At 44.9% G+C, this 19,733-nt stretch overlaps 1 long non-coding RNA gene across 1 annotated transcript; it reads right to left on the bottom strand.

Annotated features, from left to right (window-relative positions):
• Positions 1-3,461: 3,461 nt before the first annotated feature.
• Positions 3,462-18,093, bottom strand: LOC110260244 (uncharacterized). The gene is made up of 2 exons (XR_014804830.1): positions 17,118-18,093; positions 3,462-9,848 (listed from the first exon to the last, which is right to left on the bottom strand). It is a non-coding gene; the product is annotated as an uncharacterized LOC110260244 (long non-coding RNA).
• Between the last annotated feature and the right edge of the window lie 1,640 nt (positions 18,094-19,733).

Genomic DNA, 19,733 nt, shown 5'->3' with positions numbered 1-19,733 from the left:
GCTCAAATGTATCCTTATCAGAAAAACCCTCCCTCTTTACCCTCTGCAGATATTCTCCCCCATCACTGCTTATCCCTTCCCTCGGCTTTTATTCCTTTTCAGCAAGTACATTCAATTGATAGATCCCAGTTTTATGTTTGTTTACTGCTTCCCCTCACCAGAATGAAACACCAGACCCCGAGGGTAGGGTTTTGCTTTGTTCCCTGCTGTATTCCAGTCCCTAAAGCAGTGCTGGCCACATAATAGGCATTTAAAAATATTTGTTGAATGAAAATTAAGGATGGAGGTGAGGCTGGATTGTCCTTGAAGATTCTTGTTTCATGAAGTTATTTGGGTGTCTTAATGCACAAATATGTACAAGGGGTTGTGAACCTGAGCCACAGCAGGAGGGAGAAGCAGTCTGACTTACCTTCACCTTAAGCTGAAAGCTGAGGAAGACCTTGAGAAGGTGGAAACAGGCACAGACCAGGGCTCTCCGGATTTGATCATCAGTGTCCTGACATATAACTAACCATTCGAGGGCTTTGTCTGGTCTGTGGAGGAAGCCTAGCCATGTGTGGGGGTTAAGCCTTGCTGAGGAAAATGGATTTTCCCACTGACAGCCATCTTGTGTGGGAATGAGTTGGCCCAGGATGGAGGAGGGAAGGAATTTCTCTTCCTGTGGCTGGACGCCATGGTAGGAAGATGCCTGGGCATGCTCTTTGGTGGGGATTGACCTGGCCCCTCCATGTTGAAGCCTGATAGAAGTTTCCTTTAATACTCCTTGGTCTCAGATGGGTCTGGGCACAGGACCCTTAGGAGCACCTGAGCAGCAGTGCCTATTACTCTTTAGGCTGGATGTCTGTTTCCCCTTCCAAAGCCCAGTCTCTGCTTGGCTATGAGGACCAGAGGGAGCAACCAGAGTTCCTGCTCAGTGCACCAGGCACGGGGGCCAAGACCAGCCTGAAGAAGCCAAACACAGTCTGAACTAGGAGATTCGCAGAGCTCCAGAGAGCCAGGATTCAACAAATTGTATGCCTTCCTCCAGGATGTCCAGAAACCACTTGAGAGGTATATTCAGAAAGGGGATGGGGAGTTCCTGCTGTGGTGCACTGGGATCGGTGGCGTCTTAGGAGCACAGCGATACAGGTTCAGCCCCTAGCCTGGCACAGTGGGTTAAGGATCCAGGGTTGCTGCAGCTGTGGCTTAGGTCACAACTGCAGCTTGGATCTGATCCATGGCTGGGGAGCTCCATATGCTACAGGGCAGACACAGTGAAAACAGAGACAGAAATATAGAAAGAGAGAAAGACAGGGGGGCTTCCTGTGGCCCCTGAGTAGGGCTTCATTTCTATTTGGATACTAAGGGAAGAATATTCTTGTTTTTTAGCTGGCAAATCTGGGGATATATCAATTACATCTACTTGGGAACACTGAAAGAAGTATTTCTTATTTCTGACATCCCAGAATGTTTCTAATTATCCCAAGCAGCATCACAGCTGTACCAAACATTTCTCAGGAAAAAGTTCAAAAATTTATTCTAAAAAATAATGTCACAGTGCAAGAAGTGCACAGTGCAAGAAGGGCCTGGCTAATTGCATCCAGGACAGCACAGGGTGCTAGGTACCAGCCTGCACTGAGCTAAGCCCTCTACAACCATTTGCTTTACCTTTGTTAACTCAATATGTGATCCCGGTGAGGAAGCACTGTCCAGGGCACAGATGAGAAGCCTGGACTGGCTAAAGGTCAACATGGCTTATGATGGTCGGAACCCAGGCTGGGTTCAAGGTGGTTTGGTTCCCATCTGGGGTCTGGAAGCAATTATGCAGATGCAGGCATACTGTCTACTGGGAGAAAGGAGACTGCCAAGCAAACTAGAATGTACAACCTGCCTCACCAGAAACAAATGAGCCTTCCTTAGGCATGGCTTTCATCCTTTGACTCTTCTGCCTCCAAACAGTTAATGGTCCCTGCTTCCTCTAATATCAAGCTGATGGTCTAGTGTTTGATTTTCCCTCTGCAAGGGGTCCCTTCCTAACTGCTGAACTTATTTTCACTTTTTCCCATCATGAACTTTCGACCCCAAAGTTTTGACAGACTCCCTGCTTGTGACCACTTTGTTCATCCTGGCCCTTAACTCAGCTCACTTTGTTCACACCACGTGAGGACTTCATCCATCGACTTAAGCACTGTCTTGAATTATGTGCTCAATGTTTTGTTTCTATTTGTTTTGGTTCTTCAACGAGATGGCAAGCCTCTCTGGGGGAAAGATAGTGTTTCCTACTTCTTTATGTGCCTTAATGCACCCAGCACCATTTCAGTACCTTACAGAACTCAGTTAACACTTTTTTTTTTTTCGTCTTTTTGCCTTTTCTATGGCCGCTCCCGCAGCATATGGAGGTTCCCAGGCTAGGGGTCTAATTGGAGCTGTAGTGGCCAGCCTACATCAGAGCCACGGCAACGCTGGATCCGAGCCGTGTCTGCAACCTACACCACAGCTCACGGCAACGTCGGATCATTAACCCACTGAGCAAGGCCAGGGATTGAACCCACAACCTCATGGTTCCTAGTCGGATGGGTTAACTACTGCGCCACAACGGGAACTCCAAGTAACACATTTTTATTAAATCCAGAGGAAGTTAGGAATCACTGATCTATAACTAGTTCTTATAAGTAAGTGCCTTTCCTGCTGAGTCACATGAAGGGTTAGTGTGAGTTTCCTAAAGTCATTAAAATGACTGGCCACAAAGTTGGCTGCTTCAAACAACACAAATTTATTTGCTCACAGCTCTAGAGGCCAGAAATCCAAAGTAAGTGTCGATGGGCCAAAATCAAGGTGCCAGCAGAGTCACTCCCTGGAGGTTCTGAGAGACTACTCTTTGCTGCTCCCAGCTTCTGGGGCTGCCAGCATTCCATGGCTTTTGGCCACATCACTTCATCTCTGCCTCCGTGGTCATGTGGTCTTCTCCTCTGAGTCTGCATGTCAATGGTCCCTCTGTCTCTATGTTACAAGGACAATTGTGTTTGCATTTGGGGTCCTCCTGGATAATCCAGGAGAATTTCCCCATGTCAAACACCTTAATTTAATTATACTTGCAAAGATCCCTTTTCCATCTAAGGTTACACTTACAGGTCCCAGGGATTAGGACATGCTATCATTAGGGACCATTATTCATCCTACTGTAAGTTATAATTTAAATACTATTCTTAAAATTTGATTAAGTAAACATAAGGGCATGGAAAAAGCCAGTGTTGAGCTAGAATCGAACAAAGTTCTCAATAAAGTAATGACCATCCTGCATGCACATACACACATGCACATGCACACATGTACCCCCACACACATATGACTCTGGGCCAGCAAAATATTTCCTAGTCCATCTTCAGCTTCAAAAGGGATAAGTGTCTTATTTATTTTAAAAAAAGAATTAAAATGCATGTCAGGGCATTTAATTGAGACTGCCAACATGACAAATAGAAAGATTGGATTCTATACACAGAGAGATTTGTTTATTAAAGTGTTTTGAAACTCCAGCTAATAAAAACAGCATTTAAGATTAATACAGATTAAAAAACTATTTGGGCAGGTAGGCTGCGATAAAACATAATTGAATGTGCAAATATTTCTATCAAATTATGTTCTTATTCAACTATTTCCTTCTAAGTCCCTGTGGAATTGAGAAATGATATACAATACTATTATAATAGCCAACATTTGTACAACATTTTATAGTTTACAAAGCTCTTCATGAACCTAATTCAATTTGATTCTCACCACAACCTGGTGAAATAGGCAGAGTAAGTGCTATTTCTCCCAGTTTCTGATGAAAAAAGAGATTCAGAGGGAATACATGACTTGTCAGGAAATCCTGATATTAACCAGGACTCGGGTTTCCCACTCTGGAGTCAGTATACCTTCGGATACACTAGTATTAAATTCAAGATAAAAATGATAGCAATGAGGGAGTTCCCATTGTGGCTCAGCGGAAACGAATCCGACTAGTATCCATGAGGATTCGGGTTTGATCCCTGGCCTCTCTCAATGGTCCCTCATTGCTGTGAGCTGTGGTGTAGGACAGCAGCTACAGCTTCAGTTTGATCCCCAGCCTGGGAACATCTATATGCCGAGAGTGCGGCCCTAAAAAGCAAACAAACAAACAAAAAAGATAGCAATGAATTTAATCATTAATTGAGAAATGTGTAAATTGACATCTGAGAGAGAGAGTTCTTGGCTGATGAGCTGTTTGTCCTGTTGGAAACGTGACAGCTCGTCACTCTGCCAATCTGCCTCTTCCGTCTTTGTCCGGGTCTACAGCTAAACTGGCCCCAAACTTAATCCAAATCTGGGGGTATTCCTGACATACAAAAATACTGGCAGCAAGACCAGCAATCTGGTTTTTATTTTGATTTTGTAGCTTAGTTTAATGAGCATATCTTGGAACCTAACTTTCCGTCAGTTAAATGGTAATATTTATGGATCCATTTGTGTAACACATTATGTCAGGTACTATGGGGAATCTCAGAAATACTTTCATCATTCACACCCCCGTCCCATCCATCTATCCATCCATTTATTCATTTAATATTAACTGATCATTGCTCTGGCCAGGCACTAGAGTCGAAGATGAACAAGATAATGTTGCCATTATTAAGACACTCACACAGTGCAATGAGGGAGAGAGCCATACTGACAGATTGGTAAAAAGAAGATGTGATAAATCCAACATTGGTGTTAATAGGCAGGGGTCAGGAAAGCAAGCCCAGAAGAACAGCTGAAATGCATCTTTTAGAACAAGTGGAGTGAGCAGGGAGAGGGAAGAAGTAGGGAAGTGGGGCAGAGGGTACATGAGCAAAGGCCCAGAGCCAGGACACAGTGTGGTGTGCCTTAGCTGTGCCTCTGAGCTATCAGGATCAACACCTCTGAAACCTTGACCCCATCTTTCCTCAACTTCCACTGCAGCCTCCAAGCAAGAGCTGCAGACACAGAGCATAGCCTGGGTAAGCCCGCTTTATTAGGAGCAGGGGCTACTCTGTTATTTGAAGCTGATGAGCTACAGGACCATTCCTTTGAATGGAAGGAAGAGAAGGAAGGATCTGGCTTCTCATATTCCACCAGCCTCGGGGTGAATGGATGACTCAAGAGCAGCAACAACTATCTAAGGAAGAATCAAAGCTAAGAGAAAGACCCAGCAAGATCTTTCAGGGAGGTGCACCAAGTTTTAACACACGACATTTTTGAGCCTCTCCTGGAAAGTTTCAGCCTTCAACCCAGCATCTGCATTATCCTGGACTCTTCTCAGCATTCCTTTCTTTTTCCTGGTGGGGGTGAGTCTGCAGGTGGGGGTGGGCATGACCCCTAGTAGTTGGGAGTGTGACGCTAACTGACCTGGGGTGCGGTGGGGTGGAAGGGTCAGAACTAGTAGATCCTGACTCTGTTTTTCCTAGAGCCTAAAGTGAAAAGCAGCATGTGGTGTCAGTGAGGCTGGAGAGGTGAGCAGGGTGGAGATCCCGGGGGCCTCATAGTCTGGAACAGTGCTGCCCCAAAGAAATGCAAAGCCGCATTTATATTTTTTAATTTTGTAATATACGCATTTTAAAAGCCCAGCAAAAACGTAACAACCTATATGGAGAAGCATCTGAAAATGAATGGATATATGTGTATGTATAACTGATTCACTTTGCTGTATACCTGAAACTAATACAATATTGCAAATCAACTACACTCCAATAATTTTTTTTTTTTTTTAAAGCAGATAGGAGTGGCTCAATGGAAACAAATCTGACTAGTATCCATGAGGATGCAGGTTTGATCCCTGGCCTCACTCAGTGGGCTAAGATCCGGCATTGCCATGAACTATGTGTAGGTCACAAATGCAGCTTGGATCCTGGATTCCTGTGGCTGTGGTACAGGCCAGTAGCTGCAGCTCCAATTCAACCCCTAGCCTGGGAACATCCATATGCCACAGGTGCAGCCCTAAAAAGACAAAAAAAAAAAAAAAAAAAAAAAAGATAAACAGGTAAAATTTAAAATTAATTAAAAAAATATTTTTTAAACCTAATATAATCAATTTTTATCATTTCAACACATAATTGACATTAAAAGGAATTAATGAGGTATTTTTTGAGCTTTCTTTTGCACTAAGTGTTCAAAATACACTGAGTATTTCACTCTTATAATAAGCACATCTCAATTCTGATGGCCACAATTCAAGTGCTGAATAGTCACATGTAGCTAATGGCCACCCTGTTGGGTGTGTTTGGTCTAGAATTTTTCCTAGATGTGCATGAAATCATGGAAGGGTTTTAAACATGGAAGTGGCGAGATCAGATTTGTGTTACAGACACATTGCTATAGCAGGTTCAAGGTAATTTAAAGACTGGAGGAAGGAAGATGAGGTGGGACACAGGGATAGAGAAACATAGGAGGGGGATGACCGGGGTCTTTCAAAGAGAGGGAAAACTAATATAGTGAGTTGATTGTCCAGTGATGAAGCTGATGAAAAGCCCAAGCGAGGCAAAAGGAGCAATCTGGAGGTTTGCAAATGAGAAATCAAGAAGTCCCTGTTACCCCTAGGCTGGAAGGACAAAGGGAGGAGGTAGAGTTAGCAGAGCCAAAGCTGAGGCATCTGGTGGGAAGTAGAGCTCTCACGGGAAGAGGCTGTCAAAGGCAGAGCAGGGGAGGGAAAACACCCTGCCACCACCTTCCAGCCTTCCAGCAGTGCCTCCCATGGCCAACCCTACCTGGAACCCCACTGATGAGGGAAATGCACTTTCCTGCAATGCAGAGCAGAGCAGAGGAAAGCTGGGGACCAGAGCTGAGGGCAAACAGGCAAATAAATGATCAGGATGCAGAGGCGAATTTTTAAAACTTTGAAGAGGCAAGTTAGCATAAGTAGGATTATATTAAGGGTCACCATAATAAGTGCTGAGTTTCCTATCCCAAGGGAATCTAAAAGGGAGAAAAGGTAAAAAGTGACCATCAGCTTTTCTAGAGTCAGCAATTTCAAGCCAGCCTACTCTGTCCATCCCTTAGGATGAGTCCTTTCCCGAGAGAACTTGTAATCCCTTGTGTAAACAGGTTTCCAAGGCAGATCCGCCCTTCCAGTTGGCCGGACACAAAAAAGATGTGACTAACTCCAAGCAGGGGCTCATACTAAAGTCCTTGCTAACACTGGCTCTGGTGATAAGGGCTAGGGGCGCTACCATAACTGGAGATCAAGAGAAGAAGCAGATCTGGGGATGAGACTGAGGGTTCAGTAAAGGTTGATTTTTGAGATATTTTATAGGGTGCAAGGGAAAGATGACCAACAGATGTTTGGATATTTGAGCCTGAAATTCCAAAGACAGGTCCCGGCTGAGGATATAATTTGGGACTCCTCAGCATGCAGAGGTCACGAAAACATCCAGTTGATAAGATTACTCAGAGTAAAGTAGGATGAAAAGCCCTGGGGAACAGCAAAACACAAGGATGTTCACTGAAAGGTCTCTGTGAAAGAAGCAAAAAGGATGGTCAGGAAGGAGAGCCAGGAGGGTGCTGAGTCACCAAAGCCCAGGAGTGGACGCTTCAGTTAGTCTTGGGAAAGAACTCATCAGTTTATTCATTCAGGTAATACTTACTGAGCCCAGACTCCATACCAGGCGCTATTCCAGATGCTGTGGATAGAGCAGAGAACAAAACAGAAATCTCTGCACAGATAAGATTTACATTCTGATGTCAGTGCCTCAAGGAGGTCCAGATAGATAAAGAATAAATAGAGTCCACTGGCTGAAAATGAGATGGGCTTTGGTGAACAATGAGAACCTTCAAACAGAAGCTCAGAAGACAGATCACAACGCCCTGAGAGCAAACATATGGTGAAGGAGTAGAGATAGTGGGTGTCAGCTATTCTTTGGAGAATTTGTATAAAAAGGAAGGGGACACTTATTGAGGTAGCACCAATTCAAATAAATGTTTGTTTTCCTTTGGCTGATAGATTCTTGCATGCATTCTTGTATTTGTGGGCTAGCTTCCAGAGAAAAGAGCCTGGAAATGTAAGGAAGTTGAAGATTTGGAGAGAGGGTACTTGATGGAGCCCAGTTCTGAAGCAGGCAGGAGGGGAGACCCCTCCTTGAGTCTTGACAACGTTGCATAGTCCTGTAAGTTAAGGATAGCTTGGGCATGCATTTAGGTATGTATCTAGGAGCAAGCTTTTCTTTCACTATTCTTTGTTTCTAGTGACCCCTAAAATAGCATCCAGATTCAAAAGAAGCATAGAGGAGCATATGTGGCCCATGGAGGGTGATAGATAAGAGGGAAGGAGAGAGGCCCTCTCCTTTCTCCTCCTGCACCCCTTGTGCACTCTCATCCTGGTCTTCCCCTGACCCCATAACATCTCAGCAGCTACGCATAGGTACAAACAGGACCCAGAATGGCCTTCCCAGCCTGTTCAGAGCCCTGCTTGCCACAGCTGCCCATCTAGGGGCCCTTATCTAGGGGCACTAACGTGCAATATTTGCCAGGCAGCAGCAGTGCTCCGGGTTCTCCAGGGCCTCGTGTGCAGCTGCAGGGGACCAGGCAGCACCTGGCCGCCACTGAGAGCAGAAGGAGAGCCCGTTGGTCCCCCAGCTGGCTGTGTGGAGCACTGACCCTGGGCTGCTCACGGAGAGACACAGGACCATCTCTAGTCTCTAGGATCTTTCCCTAAAGTTGAACTGGCAGGCTAGGTGGGCAGATCTATAAAGAACAGAAAGACGGCTGCGTGCTAATCACCCCGCCCTGCCCCATCCTGCCCAGCTCCTCTGCTGGCTCCCCTCACCACCCGCTGCATCTTTCTAAATAAAGACAGGATTGGTTTTAAAGAACTGCTACGATGTGAGGGTGTGAGTTTACCTTCACTGAGGGCACTGATGGCCCACCCAGCAGAGGATCCGTCCTCAACGTCCTTACTGCCTGGACCCACAGGACAGAGATGGTGTGGAGGGCACCACCCTTCCAGGCTTCCCTGGGGCCAACACACCACTTTCAGCATGTCAGACATGCTCACTGAGTTCTCCAGTTCACGTCTATACAACCCTTTCCTTCCTGATACGGCGGTCAAAACAAACCCGCCTTCCCCGGTTGGTGATGTCCGCTTTCTGCACACACCTGAGGTCACAGGTCATGTCCTAAAACTATGACAGTCTGAAAGAATATAACAGAAAATCTTTAAAGGGCCAATAAATGAGAAAAACTAGAGGTATGTGCATGTATATATCTGCATATATCAGTATTATATATACACATACAAATATTAATGTGTGCATATAACAGTATATGCAGATATAGACATGATATATACATATATTTAAATACACACATACACACCCTAAATAATAAATGCGCATGAAGAAAATTAGAAAATAATTTCATTCCAGTGCTCACCTACATGAAACAGAATAGAAAATGGGAGTTTTGGCTTTAAAAAAATCACTTCTAACCTAGTTTGTTTATGATTACAAAGCAACCAGATGGAAAACAGGCTGGGGACAAAATCTGTTTCATCACTGGAGTGAACAAACACAATTAAAATGCTAAAAACATGAAGTCTCATGAAACTGAACATAACAAGGACTTAAAAAAAAAAAAAATGGTGATTGGGTGAGTTACAGCCACCTAAACACCAGTGATCTCTTGAGACTCCATATCCCTTACCGCATCAGCTGCAGGCAAAAGAAAAAGAGCTGCCTAATTTGAAATCAATCATTAGTATTCATTTTTTAATCTTGCTACAGCTGGAGGAACTGCGGTCTGTCATCTTTTCTGTCCATGTGGCAAACATTTCCTTTGCAGAAAGCAGGATTGGCAAGCTTCCCTCACTCACTTGCTCATTCATTTGCTCATTCACTTTCCTCCTAAAAGAAAAGAAAAAGAGAGAAAAAAAAATCCCTAGGCTTTTGTGTAACCTGAGCTGAAACAATTGAAATCCACTTATTGTTACAGTACAATTTTTCCCCCTTTTCAGCCGTGTGGGCATTTTCAGCAAAAAAAGCACTTTTTTATAGAGTCTACTGCAAGTATACTGGAGTTTTTAAAAAGTAAAACCATAGAATAATTTTTGCTAGCAATTTCAACAAAAAAGAAATCTGGAATTAAGGCAAATTGGAAGAATATTGAGCAAAATATAGTCACTCTCTTTTAGGATGCAGTAGTAGAAGATGGAAATTCAATTTTGATGTTGTTCCCTTTGTTTATCATAACAAGAGGTGGTACACCCCACCCATCCAGTTTCCTGCTCTAAGGTACAAAGATAAGCTTACAGCTTATAACAGTGCACTACTGAGAACATTCTAAAGCTAAGGGGCAAACCACACTTACTAACGCTTGGTTTTTCCCCTCAGTATAGCTACCAACTTCCATTTACAATGTACGAATATTTTTCTGTTATTTTTTAACCAAATCATATTTTTATTACCAAGATCACTTTTAACATATAAAAATGAAAAAGAAATCATTGTCCTGCCATGTTTATATAATCATATTAAGCATTTGTATTTTTTCATATTAATTTTTTCATTAATTTTCATTGACCCTGTATTTTCCCAAGAGGAACAGGTCAGTCTTTGCTAATTCAGTGTTACCATGACTTTATAGATCATAACTACCCCAAAATAATGAGAATTGACTGTATTTTTATGCTTTGCTTAAAAACCTTTAAAAACTCTTCACTATTATGAAGCTTATATTCCTAAACGTGCCATTTAAGGCACATACGTTTACGCCCTAAATGAATTCTTTAAGCTTGTCTTTGACTAATCCCCAGGGTGAACTTTTGTTGCTGAGAAAGATTCACTACGATTGTAAGAAAGAGCTGGTTGAAACAAACACCTTCAGGTTTGCCAGCAGAAGGCTCTCTGCCGGAGAAAACAAATTCTGCTTTAAGTTAAAATTCTATGGCAAAAAGGCCCTTATTTCTCAGGCATCTAGAGAAAGGCTCTTTCTCTTTTACGTCTCTTGGCAGCATATTATCAGGGTCGTTGTTTCTGGAAAACTATTTTGTTGTTACCATGTTACTGCTTCATTCACAGTCATGGAGCCAAATTGGACTATAGTCATTCCATTGATGTGAGCTCCTAGCACTGAGGTTAACTCTGACACTCTCTGAGAGCATACTCTGTCCCGAAGCCAGAAACAGTGCCAGGAAACATAACCAAACAGTGATATCACAGAGTAGAGCCTCTATGGGTGAGTGCAAACATTTAAAATCAGCGTTCAGAGGTTTCTGGCATTAAGAGTTACAGATCATGAGATTTGGACCCATATTCAGTTCCAAGTAGATTCTTGCTGCAATGTTAAACTTCTGCACTCCCCTGACCCATCCATAGCTTGATGTATCTTTACAGACTATGTGACGGTGGTGGGGAAATACAAAGGGCACAGCCCCACGTTCACCTCTCTGCTCACCACGATGCAAAGGCAGCATCTGTGTGCCAAGCAGCACAGCTGTCCAGGGGCTTCAGGCAGTGACCAAAAACAAGGTCACTGGCAGCCCTGGGAGGAAGGAGCAAAGCAGCTGCAGTGTGGAACAGGCTCAGAACAGAAGGGAAAAGATGCCCCTTCCCCAGATACGCTGTCAAGGGAGGCTAAGATCTGGGATACACACCATGGATGGACAGGTCTCTCCAAAGGACTCCACTGCCCACATAATTAAGTCCAAATTCTTCAGCCTTAGACTCACATGCTGATGTCAGACCCCCTTACCTCATCATCTCCTTCTGCCCCCAGCCACTTGTTGTTCTCCAAGCTCATCATCTCCTGTCCAGTCTCCATTCACTGGCCTGTGGGGATGGCTTGTCTCTTTTCTGAATGGTTAGTTCTGCTAACCTATCATCTCCTCTGAGCAGCCTGCCCAGAACCACTCGGGTCCCCACAGAGTAACTCACACATTCCTGGTGCTCTCCCGCACCTTCTTACCCTACACTCTGGAACCATCCATACTGGTTTATAATGATCACTGCCAAGTCTGCCTCCTCACCTAGCCTATGAGGCTTCTGAGAGCAGGAACCTAGTCTTCCTCCTGTTTGTGTCTCTGATGTCAGCCAGTGCCTGGTATGTCTAGATGCCCAGGGTGTCCTGATGATTAAATACCTGAATGCAGGGATACCTTTTTCCTCTTTTTTTTAGGGTTGCCCCTATGGCATATGGAAATTCCCTGGTGAGGGGTCAAATTGGAACTACAGCTGCTGGCGTATGCCACAGCCAGGGCAACACCAGATCTGAGCTGCATCTGTGACCTACACCACAGCTTTTGGCAAGACCAGATCCTTAACCCACTGAGTGAGGCCAGGGATCGAATCCACGTCCTTGCAGACACTATGTCAGGTTCCTAACCTGCTGAGCCACAACCCGAACTCCAGAGATATATTTTTGAGACGCTAATGGCTTCACTTTGGTCTTTGCTTGCTCCACAGCTCCATGTTAAGCTGGGCAGCTCAGAAGGTGCAGTCCCTTCTAAAGTTGGAAGATAACTGGGTGGTAACACTAGCTGTTCTAAGGAAGGCAGCCATAGTGTAAGAGAAGTTCCAACCAACAGTAAAAGGAAGGGGAAGCCTGTCCCTCCCCAGTCCAGTGTAGAGAGGAAGGAGAAAAAAAGATAGAGGTCGGGGAAGTCCACTAGGGCAAGGATGTTCTGACCGATCTTCAGACCACATTCCAAAGAATTGGATGCTGCTAGTTGAGAGGACACTGAAAGCAGAGGGATCTTGTGCCCCACTCCCAGGTTAGAACCCTGGAAGGAGACACAGGGAGGCCCCATGCAATCAGCAGGAATCCACACTAGACAAGGTCTGACTCATGCTCCTGAGGCCCCCTCCTCCATGGGGTGGAAGCTCCTTAGGTAATCAGCAGGTAGCTGAAAGGTAAGTGCCATGATAATCATAGAAGAAACGGTGAGGCATGTCTGTGCTGAGGCTTTGGCACAGACAACTTAAGCCAAAGGTCAGTGCAGAACTTTGCTGAGGTGCAAAGGGGAGGCCCAGTCTGCAAGGGAAGACCACCAGACCCTGTCAAGCCAAGAGATCAGGCCTCAGATCACCATCCACAGGCTTCAGCTGCAGTGAAGTGGCAGGAGGACACGTGGAGGCCTTTTATAAATTCCAGAAGGCCCCTGAGGTCTCGGTCTGTGGGCCCAAGGCCCCCTTCCCCCTCCATAAGGTCATATCCATATTTAACAGTAGTTACTGCCTTGGGAAGACCAGGGATTGAGGAAGAAATCTAAAAGATGCAGTATTTATGAATAAAAGAACAAGTTAAGGAGTTCCCGTCGTGGCGCAGTGGTTAATGAATCCGACTAGGAACCATGAGGTTGCAGGTTCGATCCCTGCCCTTGCTCAGTGGGTTAACGGTCCGGTGTTGCCGTGAGCTGTGGTGTAGGTTGCAGACGCGGCTCGGATCCTGAGTTGCTGTGGCTCTGGCGTAGGCCGGTGGCTACAGCTCTGATTGGACCCCTAGCCTGGGAACCTCCATATGCCGCAGGAGCGGCCCAAGAAATAGCAAAAAAAGAAAAAAAAAAAAAAAAAAAAAGAACAAGTTAAGTCATTAAAAGCAATGAGGATATATATTTAACTGGCCGGACAGGGACTCCCACCTCAACTTTATTCGAGGAGGCGAGAGCTTGAGAAGAGGATTTGCCCAGCTAAACAGAGAACTCTATTTTGGGGAGTGCATGGATTAAATTTTTCAACGCTTCTATAAATGAAAGAAAGCCAGACAAAGAGAAGGGCTCAGGTGAAACTATCTAATGAAAAAAGGAAGCAGCAATGAAATAGGGATGCTGTCCTGGGGACATTTTGCCTAGTAATGGGCCTCTTGTTTAAATGTCCATGCCTTCCTCTTTTGTGAGTGATCTGTGCTTCCCCAAAACCCTGTGAAGAGAAGAAATCAAGCAATAGGAAGCCTGGCTCTGGGTTGCAGCCATGCCAGTCAGGTATAATTAGCCTCTTGGCTGCCCCTCACTGATACTTTCAGAAGCAGTGTGTGTGTGTGTGTGTGTGTGTGTGTGTGACTTTTATTCACCTTTGGGCTAGGGGGCCTCATGGACTCATAGTCTAACATTCACAGCTTATAACGAAGGGTGAGGACTTGTCATTCACCTTGTGGCTGGAAGACCAGGACTGGCCCAGCCCGCTGACTCTGACACTGTGAACTCTCAGGTCTAGCCTGTGGGTCTGGCTTCCAGTTCCTACCTTTGCCTTCCTTGGCCTCCCCAGACAAGAACTCTGGATTGATGCCAAAACCCAAGCATGGGAATTCCTGTTGTGACTTATAGGAAACGAATCTGACTAGGATCCATGAGGACACAGGTTCAATCCCTGGCCTTGATCAGTGGGTTAAGGATCCAGCGTTGCCCTGAGCTGTGGTGTAGGTCACAGATGTGGTGTGGATCCTGCGTTGCTGTGGCTGTGGTGTAGACCAGCAGCCACAGCTCCAATTAGATCCCTAGCCTGGGAATTCTATGTGCTGCAGATGCGGCCCTAAAAAGACAAACAACAACAACAATCAAGCATGGAATTCGTTCAGTTTCCTGTTCCACGTGGCTTCTCTGACGGCATTCGGGGTCTGGCTTTGTAGGCCTTGTAATCTGTGTTAGAAACTCCAGCACCGGCCTCTCTAGAGTAAAGAAGAACAATGGCTACTTCATTTTCCTCCAAAGCCTCCCAACTGCTCATCTTGTAATTGATGACTTCCCTCTGTCAGCCCACGGCCTCCCACCCCACACAGCTTCCCCTGCATCTCCTTGGCCGTCACTGGTCCTGACTGGCCCAGCTCAGGAAGTGCTTTCCCACATGCTATTCTCAACCACTTTTATTCTTGCAACATGCTAAAAATTCACATGGTGATATATTTAGTTCTAGCTAGTTATCACAGATTCATGTGTGCAGGCATCATGAAGGGTATCATGTGTGCCAGTTCACTTAACCCTTTAAGAACCCTAAGATATTGCTGTTTTGCAAATGGGAAAACTGATGTGTAGAAGGGTTCGGAGTCTTGCCCAAAGCCACAAAGCTAGAAAACTGTGGAATACGAACTTGGACTCATCTCTGCTTGATTCCAAGGGCTGCATGCTTGGTTCCACTTCAGGCAGCCTCCTGTGAGGAGTCTGACAGTCTCCACCCGAAAGATGTTCCTCTGGCTCTGAACTTACTTCCCAATGATTTCCAGACAAAACCCCTATATTTTGAAGCTTGACAGCACAATTCATGCTAATGCACAGCCCGGTTTCTTTCCCCTTACCTATGTATCATTGTCAAAGGGCAGTTTTTTAAAGGGTAAAATCATAACTCTTATATTAGTATAAAATGAATACAAACAAAAGATTTTATTTGACTAATTAATCAAAGATGGGACCAGCATGATGTCACAATCAGCTCAAAGGAAAAATTTTATTTTTTGCTTTTTTAGGGCTGTACCCATGGCATATGGAGGTTCCCAGGCTAGGGGTCCAATTGGAGCTGCAGCTGCCGGCCTAAAAAACAGCCACAGCCACAATAGATCCGAGCCGCATCTGTGACCACCTACACCACAGCTCATGCCAACGCCAGATCCTTTAACCCACTGGGTGTGGCTAGGGATCGAACCCTCATCCTCATAGATACTAGTTGGGTTCTTAATCTTCTGAATCGCAATAGGAACTCCCTCAAAGGGGAATTTAAAATACCTTACCTATGTAGGCAATGTGAAATGCTGAAATGAATTTAACATGACAGCAAAACTAGTCAAGATCCACCAGGCAATAATCAATTGCACCTGATACCACTCATTTGCATTTCTTTTTTTGGCTACGCCCCAAAGCATGTAGAATTTCCTGGGCCAGGGATTGAACCCAAGCCACTCCAGTGACAACCCCAAATCGTTAACCACTAGGCTACCAAGGAACTCCCATTTGCATTTCTATGGACAGCAATCATGTTCACTATTATCATTTTCTACAACCTAGAGTACAAAATAACAACAATGAGAGCTGGAGATATCCTGGTAGTGTGTGCTGCAGCCAACACTCAGAGGTCATTTTTGGCCATTTCAAGGTTTCCTGAATTTTCTTCCTGGACTCTAGTACATAATATTTTTAATATGAATGTATGATAATATAACCACTCTCTCTACACACACACGGGTCTAGATTCAAATTGTAGAGAAACATTTTCTCTCCAGAACGAGTATAATAGAATCACCTGTTTCTCTGGCCCTCTTTAAGTGGCATCTATTAGATAAGCATTCACCACCAACTCTGTATTATTCCCAAAGAATTCCCCAATATCATTAGTTATTAGCTTTTCACCAAAACAGTGTCATGTACTAGACAGTCACCTCTTATCTTAAATGTCATTGATGCTTGCACTGCAGCCAATCATAGGACATTCACGACAATAGGATGTTTTGAAGTCCTAGTTAAATATTTTGACTAAGACTGTGCCTTTGCTTTGATAGAACATCCTAGAACAAAACAAATATTTACCAAAAATACTCCCTAAAGGAAGATATAGTTCTATCTCTAAGAAACCAAAAGTTTCTTCCTTCCCCAGACACCTGTTTCCTGCCTTGAGAATTTAGGCTCCTTTGGTCACTAGTAATGGATACTTGCTGAGTAAGGATTTATCTGATAAAGGAAAAATGAAAACCTCCCCAGATGCCAAGCGCAGCTATCCAGGAGTGACTTGGCAACTGGTGTTTAGATCCAAGTTGCTTTAGGATCTAAATCATTTTCTTGCCTCCTAAGGGAAGCAACTCTGAGACAAGAATTAACATGCAACTGCTTTATTTGGGAGGTGCAGGAAACACCGGTAGAGAAGGGAAGAGAACAGAGTAGCAGGCAGCCAATAAAGGATGTGTGATTAAGACAATCACAGTGGGCCATAAAAGCTTCCTCTCACTGTGACATGATGCAAAACACTAACCCAGATATACCCAGCCCAACGGGTGAGGGAGCTGGCGTATCAACCCCTGTGAGCCATTGATTGAGGACTGCTCCAGAGAGGTGCTAATTCTGCAATGCCTCTAGCCTGCTATAGCTTCTGGAAATAAGGCCTTTAGACCCAGGGATGTAGACACTGGCAGCCGGAGTCAGCCAGAGCCACTGAAGGGCTGGGGGATTAAGGAGTAGACCGATACTGCTCATACTGACTCACCAGCAGCTGAAGAAGGATGGGCTTCTCCCCAGTGTTCAGCATTAATTTGCTTCGGCCTCTCTCTTGGTCTCTGTTTTCTTGCTTCTTGTCCTGCTTCCGTATTTCCTAGTAGCAGAAAGAGCATGCACCTTGCTGACATAGAGCTTATCGCCTTGGGCTGGCTCACAGGTCCCTGGTCAGCCTCTGGATTGGCTGTCCTAAGAGCAGGTACATACCCCTGGCTCCCGTTTCTGAGTCCAACAGATTCAAGTGATATAGAGCAGGACCTCTTGTGCCAGAGAATAGCCTAGAGGCTGCGAGCAGGACAGCGTCCCAGGGTGAGCAGACACCATCCATGTTTTGTCCTACACAGGTGATGGCAGAGCTAACTAAGCCTCTGATGGTGGTGCATCCTTTCATCTGCCTCACCTGGGCAACAGGTGAGGCTTTCATTATTAGACTCTCTAACCTGAAGCTGCGGTTCTTCATATATATGTTTCCTCTTAAGACTTCAGCGTGTTCCTTTGGTCATCTTAATTTAAGATTTACATTGTACTTTACCTCTCACCATTTCTACCTTCTCATTTGATGATTTTCATGAATGAAAGCCTGATGGATAGGCAGTAGGATTTCACTGTATTAAGAACTGATGTTGTCCTTGGTTTCCAGGAGTACACTGCATTCGAATGTGGGGACACTGCAGTCTCACTGAACACCTGACTCCCCTCTTCATGTCCTCCGAGGGCCTCTCTCTCCCAGTTACACTCTTTCCTCTCCATATTTTCTTTACAGCATTCAGCACTCTCTGCAGTTTAATTTTTGTTTCTTTACCATTAATTTCCTGACTTCCCACATCAGCTTCATGAAAACAGATGCCAGAATGAGGTCATAAAATTAACGTTTGTTGAATGAATTTATCACTAAAGCAAGAACCTTAAAGTTTTTTCCCTAGGAAGAGGCATGAGGGATGAGTTTGGATGGATCCAGTGGCATCTGTGGCTACTGGATGCCTATTGTGACTAAGAAAAATTCTGGAATGGTCCCTGGCCAGGGACACTGTGGAATCATCAGGCAGAACTGAAGTTGTGGGAGTTCCCATTGTGGCTCATTGGGTTAAGAATCTGACCAGTATCCCTGAGTGGCCTCGGTCAGTGGGTTAAGGATCAGGGGTTGCAGTGAGCTGTGGTCGCAGATGTGGCTCAGATCCCGAGTTGCTGTGGCATAGGCTGGCAGCTACAGCTCTGATTTGACCACTAGCCTGGGAATTTCCATATGCCATAGGTATGGCCCTAAAAAGACCAAAAAAAAAAAAAAAAAAAAGTGAAAGTGTAGCTGGGGTCTCATGACCATGGTTCATGTCAGCATGTCCTACTTGGAAATGGAAAACTTGTTAGGAACCACTAGGCAGGACTATCAGGACAGGGGCATGCGGGGTGGACAGTGAGCAACAAGGAAACACCTGGCAGCCATTAGGTCAAGGGCACAGGACAGTATGCTCAGAGGGCAAGATCTGCCTCCTGGATGAAAAGAGTGGGTCCTGCCATGGGCCAGCCCTGGATGAGGAGGATTCCAAGTCAGGGAAGGAATTCACAGCAGCCGCATTGCTGACAGCAGCACCCCCCACCCCACCGCCTGCAGCCACACTCAGCATGCCACAGCGCTCTCCAGGCCAAAATAAACAGCTGCAGAAAATGATTCTCCACGAGGTCTTGAATATACTGTCCTTCTGGAGACGCTTATCGAGGTCTGCACTCATTGCCAAGAACCAGCGCTTACACTTATCTGTATTCGGATCTTCCTTTCATTTCTTATTTTGGAAATTTAGATTGGGTATGAAATTTAAAAGAAAAATTGAGTAGATAAAATTAAGTATAACATCAATAATTTCCATCCTGGCTACCCTGTACCTAAATAGCAAATCCAACAATGTGTCAGAGGAGGGAGTTCCTGTTGTGGCTCAGTGGTTAATGAACCCGACTAGGAACCAAGAGGTTGCGGGTTCGATCCCTGGCCTTGCTCAGTGGGTTAGGGATCCAGCGTTACCATGAGCTGTGGTGTAGGTCGAAGATGCAGCTCAGATCTGGCGTTGCTGTGGCTGTGGCGTAGGCCGGCGGCTACAGCTCTGATTAGACCCCTAGCCTGGGAACCTCCATATGCCGTGGGTGTGGCCCTAGAAAAGGCAAAAAGACAAAAACAAACAAACAATGTGTCAGAGGAGAATATGAAATGGTACTCAAACTTTGTCGTTCATGAGCAATATCCCTTGAAAAAAAGTAGATAAATGAGAACAACTTGCTCTAGAAAAATGTGCCTATAAAGGCTTGAGACTGCTGGTAATGGGCTAAGTAGCTTTCAAATCAAGAGCAGGATAGGCAGAGGCTGATGATATCCAAGTGTGAGACTAGAACCAATATGGAGTTTCAGAAAGGCAGAACAATTAATTAATGATTAGGTTTGAACTCAGAAAAACGACACACTCACTGGTATGGTCCTATGTCAGTGAATGTACGGAAAAGAAATGGATTTCTGTGGTAGATTTAGGAAGAAAAGTTTTAGCAGAAGCTTCAGCGAAAATGGAATTGCTAAACTGTAAGATGGCATATGTTTGCAAGAGGAGAAAAATCCAGATGTTCAAGG

The sequence above is a fragment of the Sus scrofa genome, chromosome 1 (genome assembly GCF_054392235.1).
Source record: "Sus scrofa isolate SSC_HxYL_T2T_F1_AM1 chromosome 1, Sscrofa_HxYL_maternal_Yorkshire_Landrace_v2.0, whole genome shotgun sequence".
Classification (NCBI taxonomy): Eukaryota; Metazoa; Chordata; class Mammalia; order Artiodactyla; family Suidae; genus Sus; species Sus scrofa.
The sequence above is the reverse complement of the archived record's forward strand: the minus strand, read 5'-3'. Positions and strand labels throughout refer to the sequence as shown.